Here is a 13,324-nt window from a genome sequence, read left to right on the forward strand (position 1 = left end):
AGTATATAAGTACATATATAAGTTTACTTTCTTCTAGTGTCAGTTATGTATACATTGATATATGCATTTTATCAGCCTTGTCATTACTTGTTGTTCTGTTTTCTTTTATTTAGTCAAGTGAGTATGCTATGGCTAAGTAGTTGTTTTTGTCCTTCAGGGTTCTCTCATCTTTGTCAATAAATGGGAATTATAAATTGACATTGAGGGGTAGTTCTTCACTCTCAAACTATTTTCTAGTGCTTTTTGAAGTGTGTTTTGGGCCATCGTCCTGCTGGTAGACCCATGACCTCTGAGGGAGACCCAGCTTTCTCACACTGGACCCTGCATTATGCTTCAAAATTTGTTGGTCGTCTTCAGAATTCATAATGCCATGTACACGGTCAAGCAGTCCAGTGCCAGAGGGAGCAAAGCAACCCCAAAACATCAGGGAACCGCCGCCAGGTTTGACTGTGGGGACCAAGTTCTTTTCTTTGAAAGCCTTGTTTTTTTCCCTCTAAAGTCTATGTTGATACCTTTTCCCAAAAAGCTCTACTTTTAGCTCATCTGACCAGAAGAGAACATTCTTCAAAAACCTTTTTTGCCTTTCTCAGGTAAGTTTTGCCAAACCCCAGCCTGGCTTTTTTAAGTGGGGTCTTCCTACCATAGAGTCCCTTTTCATTCAGACGCCAACGGATAATACGGGTTGACACTGTTGTACCCTCGGACTGCAGGACAGCTTGAACTTGTTTGGATGTTCGTCGAGGTTCTTTATCCACCATCCGCACAATCTTTCGTTGAAATCTCTTGTCAATTTTCCGTCCACATCTAGGGAGGTTAGCCACAGTGCCATGGGCTTTACACTTATCGATGACACTACGCTCTGTAGACACAGGAACATTGAGGTGTTTGGAGATGGACTTATAGCCTTGAGATTAACCATGCCTTCTCACAAATTTGCTTCTCAAGTCCTCAGACAGTTCCTTGGTCTTCTTTCTTTTCTCCTTGTTCAATGTGGTACACACAAGGACGCAGGACATACAGTAGGTTGAATCAACTTTAATCCAATTTAACGGGCTGCAAGTGTGATTTAGTTATTGCCACCACCTGTTATATGGCAAAGGTAATTAACAGGTGCTGTTAATTACACAAATTAGAGAAGCGTCACATAATTTTTCAAAGGGTGCCAATACGTTTGTCCGGCCCATTTTTGGAGTTTGTGTAAAATGATCAATGATTTAATTTTTTCCTCCCATTCTCTTTTGTCTTTTTTTTCATTGGAAGCAAAATAAATGAAGATATTACTACCAAAGCATTTGTAATTGCAATCATTTTCTGAGAGAAATTGAGCTATATCTGACAGAATTGCAGGGGTGCAAATACTTTTAGCCAGCACTGTATAAGTATTGTCAATAAATGGCTTATAAAAGCACCTTATAGTTACAATTTCAAAGTTTTTGTCAAGGTAACATTTTTATTTGGGATTTTTTTCTCCTACAAATCTGTGATTTTCTGGAAACTTCTGGGCGAAACCCTGTAATGCATTAGTTGCCAACAGTAGAACAAATAACAACAGCAAAAAATAGACAGTGAGCATATGTTTCCAAATGTACGCTTTATTTGAAACAAATGTACAAAAAACACAACATCCAATTACAATACTTGCATTGGCAATGTTCATTTTCTATGGTCATTTTTCCAAATAGATGGTTTCAATTCAAAAATGAACTTCTATTCTTCCCCAGTCTGCAAACGTGTTTTCATGGCTGTTCAAAATGCAGTACAGCGGGGGGGGGGGGAGCCATTTGAGCATCAGGACAATCTTTCATCGTGTACAATACTCATAGCAACAACAAAACAATACTCATATTTCACAATGGCACTCTTCGGCGGAGACATTAACTAAAATATGAATCACTCACTAAAGACACAAGCTGGTAGATTTACAGGACGAACAGAAAAAACAGAACTCACTTACTGGATAAATCTAGCCACGCTAGCCAGCTGACGACATATGGTACATTTGGAAAAACATCAACGGTGTGTGTTCGACAAGACTAGGGTGACCAAACGTCCTCTTTTGCCCAGACAAGTCCTCTTATTACGTGCTCTCTGGAGCGTCCGGCCGGGTTTCATAAATTCATGACCGGTTTTTATCATTTTTCACGGGACCAATTTGAAGAGAATCCCTCCAGCCGCTAGGGGGCTGGGCCTGCCTGCGTTGACGTGGCTCCTACTAGTAGGGGCGAAACAAGGAGTAGATCTTCCTCTTGTTTTTACCCTTTGTTTCATGGGGAATTACCTTTCATCTACTGACGGTTTGGCGAAGGATCAGACTACAGTAAGGAGTTTTAAGACGTGGCTCCATACAGTACACCTTCCTTTAGTTTCTCCTATTAATGTCGATCACGTGTCTTCTTTTGTATATTGGGTTATATGTGTACACAGAGATCCAGTATATTGTATGAGTCTTGTAATTGTTTTGCGTTCGTTTATTTGGTTGGATGTTAGTATGATATTCTAAGTAGCTGTGTTTCTGATGAGTTTTTTTACGCTAAATACGTATATAATGGCAACTGTTGAATTCTGTCGGAGATTTGTACTGGAGTAATCTGTAAAATCCCGTTTGGTGACGCATCGTTGCGCTGCCGATGATTGGAACTTTTTATAGCAAAGTTTGATTTTGCCTCCGCTCCCGGTACTCGATAATAGGGTAGCTATCAGTGAGCTCAGCCGCGCGAGGCAATATGGGCAGTGTAGTTTTGAACTGCTGCGTTTGGAAACATGCTGGTTGAATAACTTGTCAGTTTATTTTGGTTATTGTTTGTGCACAAGCTAGATCATTGAATGAGAATAAAAATTGACTGGGAATAACAATTTGTCAACGACAATTGTCGTGATGGTTTTTTATATAAATGTTGAGTTGGACCATAGCCTACTGTGTGTGTGTATTGACTGGACTACATTTCCATGGGTCTGCATTATATTATTATTGTTATTTTTTTTTTTAATCATTATTTGTTTTTCTTTTTTTGTTTTTTTTTTGGGATTATTTTTTTTAGAGAAGAATAAAGCCTGTTGAGTAAAAAAATATTTCCATACAGTATATAATATACAGTATACTATATGGCAATAAGCCTATGTTTTGTGTTTTTGAATAAAACTGAATTTTTCTATCCAGACGGAGGAGGCACACTTTAAATATATTAATGTGATATAGGCATCTTTGAGTCAACTTTGTGTAAAATTCAAGTATCTGGAGGCCGGGCCGAGTGTCCTCTTTTTTTGGGAATCAAAATATGGTCACCCTAGCCAAGACCTAACTCTAGCAATTAATAACTCTTTAGTATATTCCACCATTTCTCTACGACACAAATGCACAAACCGAAACATTTCGTATTCATATTTCAAAAACGAAAAACGGCTGACTGAACAAGACGCGATGCGCTTCCTACACAACTTTAACAGCAAAGCCATACCTTGTAAGTTATTTAAAGGGTATTACAACACCTGGGGAAATGCTAATATTCCATCATTCCATAAACGCATGCCTTTTGGATTCCTATCATGCCACTTTGTGTAATGACACACATCGCAACACCAAGAAAATGATAGAAATTTGGATCGATTGTCAAGCTAAAACGACTGGCGGCCGAGACCCCGGAAATCTAGCGTATTGTGCGCGTGACGTCACAACAAGAAAACACCCGGCTCAGTGCTTAGTACTGAATGGCGGTGATAATAGCGGACAATTTTGTTTCTCGTTGCAGCGACGAATCAGATGTAATGAACGGTCTTCTAATGGTGAGGAGAGTTATGAACCTTTCTTTGGTGTTTTGGGTTATCAACTTGAGCCCAAACGAAAGCCAATGCAGCCTAATGAAAGGATCATTGAGGGGAGCAATCACACTGATGAAACACCGGCGGCAACAGAATCACCGAATGGTTTGTTTTGCATTTCTTTTTGTGAAGCTGATACACCGTGACTGCAAAATAATGTATAGAATAATGATCATTTATTGTGCTATCATAGGTTTTCGCTCTGCCAACAGACACAAATATGAATGGGATTAGAGTTGTTCTATATATTTTACGAGTGATAATTTATACATGTGTCCAGTCCTATAGCCTATAGACTTAATGGCCTTGGACCAAAATACATGCTTGACTTGTTAGATTCCTATGAGACCCCTAAGGTCGTCTGGAACGGGTCTTCTGCATGTTCCAAGAACAAGAACCAAGCAGGGTGAGGCAGCATTTAGTTATTATGCTCCTCACCTCTGGAACAAGTTACCCGAACGTCTGAAGTATGCTCAAACTGTTAGCTCCTTTAAATCAGGGCTAAAAACGCTTTTGTTTAGCACTGCATATCCATAACTGTCTATATATTTCAATCTACCTGCCTTCTATTCCTCTTGTGCTTATCTCCATTGCTGATTTCAATGATTATTAGTAGTAGTAGTTTTTGCTTTATTTCTATTTTTGTTTTATTTTTATTTATTTATTTTTATTCTGTGATTAAATGCGATCGTTTGTCTTGGTTTTTACGTTGTGTTGATTTAAATGTGATTTTTATGGTCTTCATGTGATGTAAAGCACTTTGAATTGCCTTGTGTTGAATTGTGCTATATAAATAAATTTGCCTTGCCTTGCCTTGCCTTGCCTAGCCAATGTGTGATATGTTTTTTATTATAAAAGAGTACTCACTCTGGCCATTTCGAGCTTGGCTGCTCCGCTCCTTTGGTTAGCCTGTGGCGGTGGGGTGGTCTCATCAGAGCCAGTCATCGTCCTCTTTCTTGATATCTCGGGACATTTAGGGTGGCTGCGAGTGTACGGTGGGCACCGCTTCTGCTTTCAGCAGCAATTTCTTAGCAAAACCTGATTTCATTTGTCCATAGTTCGAATAGCTTTCAGGTGTAAAATGCGCACCACACAAAACCGTGCCAGAGGCCGGGTCTGCAAAATTAGCCCTGTTGGCACGGACAAACTTTACTCATTGTCTGCTTAGTCCAGCTCTTTTTCTCGCGTTCGGGAACTCATGAGTACTACATTGCGACAAATGGCTATTTGTACACCACATAGCATGACAGGTTTGAACCATTTTAGCGATTTTTTGACAAAACACGAACGCAACTCTCTCGTCGATAAACAACGATGGCACCCGCCTCGACCTTTTGTTACCTTGTTGTGACGTCTCCGCCCCATTCGGCTGTTTCCGGAATACTTTCGGAAATGTTCGTAATTTTTGATCTATTTTTGATAATTGCTCATGAATGTGATTTTTTGTTGTTGTTAGCTTTATCAATATTTGTTATCTTGCCACATAACGGTTCTATTGATATCTCACAGCCCCACAGTATTATAATACCCTTTATCTTGCAGCAACTAACCAACAATAGTTCCTTCTTAAAAAACATGACCGCTAACAGACGACATAGCTACACTGTCTATAATATGTCAAGTAACATATGTATATCACATACATTAAACATTTTTTTTTCTCCAAGAGTTGAAATGGATTTGTCGTTACATTCTCCCTGAAATGAATTCCAAGCTACCTTGTTTGTAACATAAATTGTTTTCTTTTCCCAAAAGATGAGGTAGGGAGGAGAAATGTACAAAGCTCCATGTTCTCACTGGAAAAGAAAATGTCTGTGGTTATTCATGTTACAATATTGCGTGCGTGTTTGTGCGCTTACCTTTCAAATTCCGAAAGGATGGCAGGTGGCTTAGATGTTTGTTTACTCTTCAGGATTTTGGTTGGTGTCCATGTTTGTCTCCTCCAAAGAGGGACCGTTCTCATTCTCGGCGCGGTTCCGGCTGCCTTGCCTGTTGGGTACAGCACGTTGGCCACATTTTTGAGTGCTTTGTCGCCATCTTGTATTATTTTTATGATGTTACAGGCTCAAGTTCAGGGGTGTGTCACGGGGCCTCAATTAGTCACGAATTAATACCAGCAACCTCCTGTTCCATTTCAGGCACGGGTTGTCCAAGACCCATTATATTCATGGTACGACTGAACGATACAATAAAACACTCGACACAAAACGATTGGTGTTCGAACGTCCATCTAGTCTGATCCAATATGTAAATTTAGTAGATCTACCAAAGTTGATACAAATCACTTTTGTATCCAGAGAAGGATCATCTGACTCTAATCAGCATATCTTTTGTGAGCATTGAGGTCCTCATTAGTCATTCCATTCACACTCGCAAACCCACAGGGTTGGATTGCTCCAATAAGCATCTTGAGTGTTTGCAGGGCAGGGCTGCCTGTTTGCGGAGGTCTGTCTGACATTACAGCATTGAGAAAGAACAGCTGTCTCAATCTCCCTGAATATTTAGTTGCACAGTTTCTTGTATGTATGGAGCTATAATTGTCATATTGCTGATGATGGATGGCTGATGATGCACAACACAAGTCATTTTTTGCTGAAAAAAAGCTTCCTATTCAATAAAGAAACGTATGTGAAAAAGACGACAAAAGAAACTATATACAGTACAAGGGATGGTGTAATAATGAAAAAAAAGTTATTTATGTGGTGACCAGTGTTGTCATGGATTACTTAAAAAAGTTATTTAATTACTGAGCACGCCGAAAAAAAAGTAACAAAGTTACTTTAAAAGTAACTTATCAGTGATTTTTTTTTTTTTTTTTTTTTTAAACAGTTTTTCTGCTTTCGCTGCCTCAACAAAAATGACAACAAAAATGTCATCGCATGTAATTGAATTTTTCACATAAGGCTTAATATTTGAGTTAGCAGAGGTTTAATTAGTCAACGGAGTTGATTTCAACCATGGTTGACTCACGTTAGCTTAGCCACTCCGAATCCCCGAAACTAACAAATAACTGACAAACTGCACGGAATTTGTTCAAATCAACTTCAACGGCTCATTAAACCCCCGCTAACTCCAAGATTAAGCCTATTGTCAAAAATTCTGAATTTCCCCTATAAAATAAAGACCTAGCCGTTAAAATGTAGTCTATAAAAGTTATGAAGCAATAAAGCAAACCAAAAAAAATGAATGAAATGAACAAGAATCCTACAAGGTATTTCATAATGGGTCAAAATCATTTTTCGAACAGATCATGTGACTAGCAACTTCGAGACTATCCTTTGCTTTGCTTAGCCAAAACTACACGTGAGGAGTTGCCAAGATGGATACTTAGAACTTCTAAGCTTTTAAACGCTACCAACAACAACTGACGCCAGGATCGAAACAGAAAGTAAAATAGCGCTCTCTTGCTCACGGTCACGTCAGCCCCGCGGTGCGTTCGGGAATCGCAAAAAAAGTCCGGCACATTAGAACCCGATTCGTTACATTATTAAAGGTATTATTATTATTATTACCATTTTTATTACAACAATGATATTATTATCCCGATTTTTATTCATGATTTTTTTTTTTGTTTTGCTTTGTGTAATTGCTATTTGCAATAGTACCAACAGTATTTATTAAGGATTAAGTGCAGGTTTTGAGGCTGTAGAACGAATAGCGTACCGCACGCAGGCTCTTTTTAGACCGTGACGTTGCATCGTAAAGCGAAAGAAGGACATTATATACACGCCCTCGATTGCAAACCATTATTTTTCGACCTTCTTTCTCCCATAATCTTTCAGAAACTGACATGCCGATTATTCACTGCTACTATGGAACTTGTAGAAACGACTCTAAACATTACGACATATAAAGGATGTTTTCTTCATACTCTCCCGGAACCAAAAACTCGGGAGGAAAAAATGTAAAGACTGCAGCTACTATGCTACTATGGCGCGGACGTCTAAAAGACCAGTTTAACGCCAGCAAAGTGAAGCCGTTCACATTTCATATGCAATAAACATTTTTGTTTGGGCCATTTTGACATTTTGACTTATTTTTTGGGCGTAGCGTTTTGTCGTGCTGCTTCTGTCTGACAATGAATGACTTGAAAAAAAAAAAAATAAAGTGGTATCTGACTGCCACCGTTGTTACCTTTTCTGTTGTAAAGAAACAGCTTTAGTAAAGGGGAAGTGTAAATAAATTAATAGAATTAAGATTTGTTATTCAGGAAAAAATGAAGTGCTCGTTGGCTATCAACGAGTAGCATTTGCGATCGCCACACAAAGCAGCAATGTTCCCCCAAAAAACGGTCAGAGACGTAAGACAACCAGAGGATATAATGTATAAGAAAGATGGGGCTTATGGTGGTAAAGGATAGATTGTTGGAACAGGGGAATGTCTTTGTCAGTGGCGTAAGAAAAAAGTGTCGATAAAAAAAGCTAAGGGTAAGCTTAGGTCGGCTCGTTTTTTCCGTCTTTTTCAGCCGTCGACACTCAAGCCATCTCTTTAACTGAACATTTGTATGTTCTTCCACATCTATACCAGTGAATTTGGCACCAGGGACACCATTTTCGGACAGAATTGGTAGGTTTAGCTCTGTAAACATCTCCTTCGTACACTATTCCCATTCATTTCCTATTAGGGACAAACAAGAGCTTGTCCCCTCTTAGCTAACAGCAGAGCCACAGAAGCTAACGTCATAAATATTAATGAGCGGAAGTGACGTGGAGCGTGCGGTACCCCATTATTGGAATTACACTGTACAGTGTATCACAAAAGTGAGTACACCCCTCGCATTTCTGCAGCTATTTATATCTTTTCATGGGACAACACTGACAAAATGACACTTTGACACAATGAAAAGTAGTCGTGTGCAGCCTATATAATAGAGTTCATTTATTTTCCCCTCAAAATATAGCCATTAAAATCTAAACCCCTGGCAACAAAAGTGAGTAAACCGCTTTGAAAAATCATACATCCCCAAATGTCCAGATTGAGTACTGCTTGTCATTTTCCCTCCAAAATGTCATGTGACTCGTTACAGGAGTGCTGTCAGCATTGCTGCAGAGATTGAAGATGTGGGGGGTCAGCCTGTTAGTGCTCAGACCATACGCCGCACTCTACATCAAATTAGTGTGCATGGCTGTCACCCCAGGAGGAAGCCTCTTCTGAAGACGGTAAAGAAGAAAGCCCGCCCGTCTACATGCGTTCTACCTTTATGATGGGAGGCTCGATTTATGCTTCACCTTCACTAATATTTTTCTAAGAATTTTATGAATTGTGAATTATTGACCTGTTTTGCATACGCACCAATTGTTATAAATATAACAAGAAATGGAATCATGCTGTCCAAAAGTTTTATTGCGATCAGTCTCTGCAATAAAAACGAATGACATATCATTTGTGTTTATATGTACATGTGTGATGACCTCATAATACCATAACTGTAACCGAACTAGATTAAAATGACCTTAGATCCACACTGACGCTTTGAAGCTGTACGCTGTTCAAAACATTCCACTTCCAAGCATATATGTACGGTACATAGGTGCTTCCAGGAGTTCACACAACCAATCACAACAAAGAAAGTCACGGAGTGTCAACTACGTCATGCTGAATCAATTTTTCGAGAATCTGTGGGTTCTTCTGGTTTGATTTGACGGTTTAAAACTTTGTCTAGTTCAACCGCAATTCAGTCCGTAGCAGAAAAAGTCAGAGATGGCGCCGGCCATGTTTCGCTCAGGAAACTTGTCCAAAAGATTCTTCTTGTAATATCCCGTTTGACTTGTCTTTTTAGTATAGTAGTCAAGGGAAGGTCAATCTGTTTTTTTTTTTCCCCTTAATCAAAGTTTTAAGTAGAGTTGTCTGAAAATGACTTTTTAACGGATAACCGATATACCAACTCCAAAAATCCGATACCAACCCGTTATATGCGGTCGTGCACTTAATATGATACTGTATTGCTAATGGCGTACCGCACGCTACACGTCACTTCCGCTCAATAATATTCATGACGTTAGCTAATGTTGCTAAGGGGGGGGGGGGGGGACAAGTTCCTGTTTGTCCCCAATAGTAAATGAATGGAAATAGTGTACGAAGGAGATGTTTACAGAGCTAAACCTACCAATTCTGTCCAAAAATGATGTCCCTGGTTCCAAATTCATTGGTAAAGATGTGGAAGAACATACAAATGTTCGGTGTCGAGGGCTGAAAAAGACGGAAAAAAGAAACAAGCGGGCCTAAGCTTAGCCTTAGCTTTTTATCGACACCTTTGTCTTAGGCCAATGACAATGACATTCTCCTATTTCTACAATCAATCCTTGAGCACCATATAGCCTGTCTAACTTATATATTATATCAGGGGTCTCCAAACCGGTCCTCGAGGGCCGCTGTGGGTCCTGGTTTTTGTTCATACCGATCAAGCACAGACCTTTTAACCAATGTGGTTTCTACAAAAACAAGCAGCACCTGACTGCAATTAACTGACTACACTTATAAAAGACCAGATTGGTGAAAAGGTGTGGTCTTGTTTTGTTGGAGTGAAGTCCTGCACCCACTGCGGCCCTATGTGGAATAGTTTGGAGACCACTGTATTATATCCTCTGGTTGTCTTAGGTCTCTGACCGTTCTTTTGGGCAATTTACATTGCTATTTTTGCGTAGCGATCGCAAATGCTACTCGTTGACAGCCAACGAAAACTTGTCATTTTTTCATTAATAACAAATCTTAATTCTATAATTGATTTAAACTTCCCCCTTACTGAAGTTTTTTTTTTTTTTTTTTTACAACAGAAAAGGTAACAGTGGCAGTCAAATACCATTTTAATTCTTCTCAGGTCATTCATTGTCAGACAGAAGCAGCACGGCAAAACGCCACGCTAAAAATGAGTAAAAGAGATCAAAATTGCCTACCTCTTTGTCCTCTGAAGGACCATGCCAACCCAACAAAATCTGTACTGCATATGAAACGTCCGCGCAAGTTGATCCATTCTTCACATTTTTTCCTCCAAGTTTTTGCTTTCGGGAAACGTATGGAGAAAACATCCTTCATATGTCGTAATGTCGAGAGTCGTTTCTACATGTTCCGTATCAGCAGTGCTTGGTCGGCATGTTCGTCTTTGAAAGATACCCGGAGAAAACTAGCAAAAATATAATGGTTTGTATGCGAGGGCGTGTCTATAATGTCCCATTTCCGCTTTACGATGCGACGTCAGGGTCTATCAATAGCATTCGTGTGGTACGCTATTGTATTGTGATGCCCCCTGGATGCTTTAATAATGATAAAAGTAAGACTTTAAATTTTTTCCAAACAAAATGCTCTTTGAAAAATAAGATAACAACTTCAACAGAAGTTGTAAAAAATTAATTGAAATGAGCCAAAATGTCCATAGTTAAATATATGCAGGGGTGCACATAAGTGGTCCGCATGTGCGCATGCGTACTGGACGTAGACAAACGCGCTGGCCCTCAACGGCTTCCATACGCTTTTGCGTACCGATGGCTGACCACTGTATTTGCGGCGGACACAAGAAAATAACTTCTCAAAATGTCGAAGAGGCAGGTCCCACTGAGTAATTATTTCCGTGTTCCCCCACCCCCGTCAAAAGACAGACAGACGACAGAGACGTCACCGGAGCTACCGGAAAAAAAGGACTTTTGCTGAAAAGTGGCTGCAGGAGGTACCATGGCTAGAAGTAAATGATGCTCGCACGGAAATGCGGTACAAAATGTGCCGTGAGAATCCCAATGTCGCCGATAAGAGCTGCGCATTTTATGTAGGGTCAAAGAATTTCAGCCATCCAAACTTTGAAAAGCACGAAAAAAACAGAGCATTCGGCAATTAAGCAAACTATCGAAAATCGATGTCAGATAGGACCCCACTCGCCCTATGGACAAGTGGCGGAATAAAGGTAATGAAAACTGCCGTGCACTGACAAACGTGTTTTTGTTCGCATTTTACAAAGCTTAACATGCACGTTCAATGAGGTCTTATGAGGAGGAGGACATCCCACTTTTACAAAGGCTTGGAGTTAATGTGGGAGCCGCATAATGCCCTTTATTTTGAATTAGTACTGCTTTTATGTTTATTTCTTTGCATTTCACTTCAAAGTAATGGCAATTTTGTTGTGCCAGTTGATGTTAATCAGGCATTAATTGTTAATATAATTAATTAAAGGTATTTGGCTCTAACTAAAGCTTGTCATAATTTTATCGCATCAGGCGGGTCGGCTCTCAAGCTCAATGAGGACCAAGTCACATCTCCAGGTCCTCCTCTGAGAACCTGGACAAAAAAAAAAAAAATGTCTGCACCCATATGGAAACATTCACAATTAAATCACATTTACAGTAGATACCTCGAAGAGCCACTTGGGGGCGACTATAGCATTACAAATACAGGCAGGCAGTCACAAGACATGCCAATGTAATGACGATTCCCAAGATACATTTTGCACAATGTTTTGTATTTCATTTCTTATCCGTTTTCTTTGTTATTATTTCTTTCTGGTAACGTAGTAGTTATGTGTAATGGGTTTTTAAACATTATTTTTTAATCATTTATTGTTCATTTAATTTTTGCACCATGAATGCAAATGGTCTCGTCACATGAGAAACACTATGCATCTTTCCCATGTACCAGCTGACGGTCCATAAATTCAAGAGATGTGCTAACCTGTGCTTTTAAATGAGGTCAATTTGAAGGCTCTAATCAAGGTGGCTCACAGCCTATGTTAACGCTGGCGAATACCATTCTGAAATGCTTCTGATTTCCAGATTATAGTAATATCACCAAAATTGACGTGTTTCTATACCTATTTTGAAAAATGGCTTGCACTTTCTACCTTTGAGAATAAGATGAAATATTTCTTCGTGGCCCTTCAAAGAAAGCCTATGTTTTCAGGGAGCCTAAATTTACAGTCCATAAGAGGTATTTGTAAGTATACTGACTGTAAAATTCAGCTAAACAGTGACTCACTTGGATATTCCCTTGCAAATTCCATAGGCTAGCCCAATGACCACGGTGGAGATGACAAGGCCGGCCACCACTCCGATCACCAATTGGGTTTGATCGACGTCCTCCGACTGGTCTGTGCGCCAAAAAACATTACGGAGTGTCACACAGATGACGTACACAGTGCTGCCTTTCTGACCACAAATAGGATGTTGAGCGCTAAACGTGTAGGCTGAATGGAAACATCGCCACTGTACATGATTAATCATTGCTGAGGTTTACGTTAATGGCAGCCGTCCAATTTTGATGACATTTTCTCATGAGGCAGCAGAATAATGGGTCATGTTTGCCAAGAAGCTGGTGGCACTGCTCCTTCGGTCTATCAGTAGACCACATTTATTTATTCCTTTCATAGAACATTTGGCTTTAGTCACTTTCCCAAACTCCAACAAGTAAGAAGATGTCTGCTTCTTACCTCACTTACCAACTCTCACCTCCTCAACTACTGAAATCAAATATATGAAATGCAAATTAACATCTAGCCAAGGCAAAAAAGGACGTCTAGCGCTATTTCAAG

At 39.7% G+C, this 13,324-nt stretch overlaps 1 long non-coding RNA gene across 1 annotated transcript; it reads right to left on the reverse strand.

Annotated features, from left to right (window-relative positions):
- Window positions 1-4,116: 4,116 nt before the first annotated feature.
- Window positions 4,117-13,324, reverse strand: LOC130911087 (uncharacterized). Its single transcript, XR_009061972.1, has 3 exons — window positions 12,772-13,324; window positions 5,676-5,805; window positions 4,117-5,612 (listed from the first exon to the last, which is right to left on the reverse strand). It is a non-coding gene; the product is annotated as an uncharacterized LOC130911087 (long non-coding RNA).

This window comes from Corythoichthys intestinalis, unplaced genomic scaffold, assembly GCF_030265065.1.
Source record: "Corythoichthys intestinalis isolate RoL2023-P3 unplaced genomic scaffold, ASM3026506v1 HiC_scaffold_23, whole genome shotgun sequence".
NCBI lineage: Eukaryota > Metazoa > Chordata > Actinopteri > Syngnathiformes > Syngnathidae > Corythoichthys > Corythoichthys intestinalis.